This window comes from Coenobita brevimanus, chromosome 74 (genome assembly GCF_032717465.1).
Source record: "Coenobita brevimanus isolate Jiangsu-jjx chromosome 74, ASM3271746v2, whole genome shotgun sequence".
Lineage (NCBI taxonomy): Eukaryota > Metazoa > Arthropoda > Malacostraca > Decapoda > Coenobitidae > Coenobita > Coenobita brevimanus.
Window position 1 is genome coordinate 30,959,158 of NC_137027.1, and position 5,000 is coordinate 30,964,157.

Sequence of the window (5,000 nt, forward strand, 5' to 3'; positions counted from 1 at the left end):
TTGTCAGACGATTGTATTCACATTGGGAGAGCTTTCTATTAGTGAACGGTTAATGCCGGCTGTATCTATATTATCCAGTTCAGTACGTCTCTCCTGTGCTGAAGAAAACCGTCTGTACAAAGCAGAGATGAATATGAAAAATCGGCACCGTACTGAAGAGGATCATCAACATCGTTCTCTACCCATTATCCCCGCACATAAATGGAGTGGGTAGTTTCCAGAATCAGACACAGGGAAGCATAAAACTAGGAGAGTTTTCACCAAATAGCAACGGTCTCCATTACCTCTTGAGGTCGAGGGTGTTGAATGTGTTTTATTTTGTCTAACTCAGGACGATTAACCGAGATTAAGAGAGAGACCTCGGAGGTTAAAAGATGCATTCAGTCATCCTTCGTTTGTCCGATATCATTTATTCATCCATCTATCTCTCCATCCTTCCGTCCATCCATCGATTCATCGCTCCATCTCCATCTTTTATCTTTACAAGTATCCATCCATCCTTCTCCCCATCTAACCATCCATCCATTTATCCATTTGTCTTTCCATCTGTCCTGACAACTATCCATCCATCTCTCCATCCTTCAGTCCAGACATACGTACAAATCTCACTGAAACCTTCCTTCCATATTACTATTTTATTATGGCTACGTCCACAGGGTTTACTTCACTCACAGGATTACTCACAGATCTCAGTGGATTTTATAGATAGTGAGATTGACAAAAGATATGTTTCTACTCGAGGCTATTTCTTGGTGAATACTAATGGAGAGAGAGAGAGAGAGAGAGAGAGAGAGAGAGAGAGAGACTGTGTGTGTGTGTGTGTGTGTGTGTGTGTGTGTGTGTGTGTTTGCACGTTTCAGCTGAGCTAAGTTAAATCATTTATTTCCTTTCTTGAGTGCGAAGTAAACTTTAGTATCATGGTACTCATATTTGATACACTTGTCTGCATTAGTTTTCTCCTGTTCGATTTTTTTTTCTTATGCAAGAAAGAAGAAACCTAAGGCAAGGAGCCCGCAGGGTTTTTTTCCCTTAAAAAAAAGTAATAATAGAAATAAAAGCAAGATAAGAGAACCAAATTCAAGATGCATTCATTTCGAGATGTCTGGACAAACTGCGTTTGAGAGACTGGAGATCATGGCAGTAAGAAATACAGACAAAAGGTGACAGTTCTAGTTCACCTGTTGCATATATGAAGGACTGGGAATAATGGTTAACTCTTGCATTAGAGAGTTGGACATAAAAGGGATGAGAGTTTGTTACTAAACGGGAGCTAGGCACCCGCGGCAGTGGTGGAGGGATACAAATAAAACATTTCAAAGGATCAGTGACCATTGAAGTAGCGATAGAAAAGAAGTAAAGATGCAACAGTGCGGTGAAGCGACAGAGGTTGAAGGAAGCCTGTGAGTGAAGGAGAGTTAATATTACGAAAAACCTTTGACTCCACCTTGTTGATAAGAGCTGTATGCAGGGAGCCTCCCCACACATAAAAGCGTGCTATAGACAGAGGCGAATAAAACCCGTGAATAAAGCCAACAATTGTCCTTGGGTTAAGGAGGCACAGAGTCGGCTTAGTACAACTAATCTCTTGGAAGCACATTTTACAAGAGGCAATATGATCTTTCCAAGATAAATCCCGCGAGAATGAACCCACAATTATTTTTAAAGACGATGCAGAATTGAGTAGGATATTGTCAAAGATTTGTGGATACTCCTGTAGATTTTATCGAGTTGAAAGACGTAAAACAGATATTTTGATGCATTAAAAACATCATAGTTACTTTTACCCCAGTCTGAGATATGATCCAAGTGTGACATTAGGTGCGCCATAGCCTCATCCCTTGTTTGTTGGCGTAACTGCTGAGATGGACGCTGCAGGAATCGAAAGGAAAAATGAAAGGTGGAGTCAAAGTGCATGAGTGGATAAGGTTAGATGTACAGCTTAGATCACTGATGAATAAAAGGAGGAGAGTTTGTGATAGGACAGTCCTGAGGAACACCATTATTGATAGCTCTTAGAGAAGACCTGTGGCCGTCTACAACAGCAACTGCAGAATGACCAGAAAGGACGCTAGAGACAAAGGGCAGATAGAGCGATAAGAACCGTAAGAGGGCAGTCTGGAAATTAAAGATTTATCCCAGACTCGATTGAAAGCGTCTGAGATGTCAAGTGCAATGGCAAAATTGTCGCCAAAGTCCCGAAAGGAGTTTGACCAGGAGGACGAAAGGTAGGTGAGAAGATCACCAGTGGAGCGTCCCAAGTGGAACCCATACTGATGATCTGAAAGAGGGTGGTGATAGGAAATGTGCATCCTTTCTTAATTTTATTCTGCTAAGAACAGACTAAAAAACTTTTTAAATACATGATGTTAAAGTAATTGGGCGATAGTCAGAGGGCTGGGAATACTCACCCTTCTTTGTGACAGGCTGAATGAGAGCAAACTTCTGTAAGAGAGCAAGTTGTCAGACAAAGGCAGAGTGTAAGCACAGAAGCACAGTTCTTGAGGACAACAGGAGGGACCCCATCAGGTCCATATGCCTTGTTAGTAATGAGGCCAGTTATGGTGGAAGATACATCAATTGAAGAAATTTTAATGTCAGCCATGAGGAAGTCAGAGGAGGGAAATGATATAGAGACAGTCCCATAATCGTCTATGGTGAAACTGGGGGAGAAAGTCTGGGTGAAAAGTTCTTACTTTATCAGTAGAAGAAATAGCTACATCTTCTTGCCTCCCTAACCCATGGGAAAGGCTGAAAGTCTGAGTTCGAATTCTGTATGATCTTATTTACACTAAAACGTACCCGAAGTAAAAAAAAAAAAAAAAATTAAGTGTTGGTGCACAGGGAGTCTGATACCTACTTTAAGGATTCAAACACCTGCAAATGTTTTGTAAGGGTTAGCATACCTGGCTATAGCTGGTTCGTAAGATCCGAACCAGCAAGCGAATGTTTTATAACTCCTATCAAGGAACAGACCATACACTGCAAAGAAGCTATCATGGTAATCGTCATATGAAGGTTACGCCAGTCATGATGAAAACCTCACTGACATCACGCGGGGCAATTGTAGCCCTCAATGCTGAGGGTTACAGCATTTGTCATATTGCCCAGCTGTTTGGTATTCACCGAAACACAGCAGCACGGTGGATTCGGCGGCATGCAGACACCTGTGCTACAGACGACATGCCACTAGTCTGGCGCAAATGCCGCATTACCGCAGACAATTACCAGATTATGTGTCATAAGTGATATAATATTGTAATAGATTATCATATGTGGTTATTACATTGCTTACGGTATATACACAGACGTCACGTAATACTGATAACCATCAGCCATACCTTAGCGTTTGCGTGTTTAGTTGTTTTTATATCTCGGCCATACGCACCTATCACACCTGCTGCCAGCATACACAGTGACATAGGTCTACAGTGTAGCACCCAAACCATCGGTAACAGGCATCACAGCAGGAGCTGCAAACATCGCAGGCGAGCCACACAGCAGGAGCTTAGCGACCATAACATGTGGACAGGATGGAGTATGCGCTCAAGTATGCTGATAAGCCATCAGAATTTTGAGGGCGTGTAGTCTTTTGTGATGATGAGTCATTCTGTGCTGATAACCCCTCGCTAACACATTATGTTTGACGGTCTCATAACACCAGGTTCGTCTCTCTCTCTCTCTCTCTCTCTCTCTCTCTCCCCCCCCCCTTATATCGTGGCTACGTAAGGAATTATGCGTTACGATAGGTGCCTGTATCCACCCCCACACAATGCGCTAGTAACTCGCGTAGCTGAACATCAAACGAGTTATGGGTAATATGATGTCCTCAGTAATACGCAATAAGCGTTATCTACAGCCTTTATAGCGCTCTATATATGCCTTATAATTTTAGTTACATTAAAGTATTTAAACTTTTGGTAACAATTACAGGAACGTTAAAAAATTTAAAAGTTTTGGTAACAATTACGGGTACGCTATGGTTCACCTAATGTCATACTTGGATCATGTTTCTGGGGTAAAAGCAATCTTCTTGTTTTTAATGCATCAAAATCTCAGATTTTACATCTTTCAACCCAGCAAAATCTTCCACAGGTGTATCTTCAAATCTTTAACAATATCCTACTCATTTCTGGACCGTCTTTAAAAATACTTGTGGTTTCATTCTAGCGGGATTTACCTTGAAAAGATCATATTACCTCCTGCGGAATGTGCTTCCAAGAGATTAGTTATGTTAAGCCGACCCAGTGCCTTTTTAGCCCCTGTGTAGAGTATGCTCTTATGTGTGGGGAGGTCCACCGCATACAGCTCTTATCAACAAGGTGGAGTCAAAGGCTTTTCGTAATATTAACTCTCCTCCTTTTACAGGCTCCCTTCAACCTCTGTCGCTTCACCGCACTGTTGCATCTTTACTTCTTTTCTATCGCTGCTTCAATGGTCACTGATCCTCTGAACCGTTTACTTGTATCCCTCCACCATCGCGGCGGGAGCCTAGCTCCCGTTTAGCAACAAACTCTCATCCCTTTTCTGTCCAATTCTCTAATGCAAGATTTAACCATTATTCCCAGTCATTCATTTATGCAACAGGTGAACTCTAGGACTGTCTCCTGTATGTATTTCCCACTGCAATGATCCCCAGTCTTTCAAACGCAGTTTGTCCAGACATCTCGAAATCAGCGAATTTTGAATTTGGTTCTGTGTTATCTTGATTTTATTTATTATTATTATTATTTTTTTTTCAGGGAACAATGCTGCGGGCTCGTAGCCTTAGATTCCTTCTTGTATAAACAAATAATTGAACAAGAGAAAACTAATGCAGACAAGTGTAATAAACATGAGTACTCTGTTTAGATACGATAGTTTGCTTTGCACTCAAGAAAGGAACCAAATGATTTAACTGAGGTGTGCTCAAACCCATGCACACGCACACACACACACACACACACACACACACACACACACACACACACACACACACACACACACACACACACACACACACA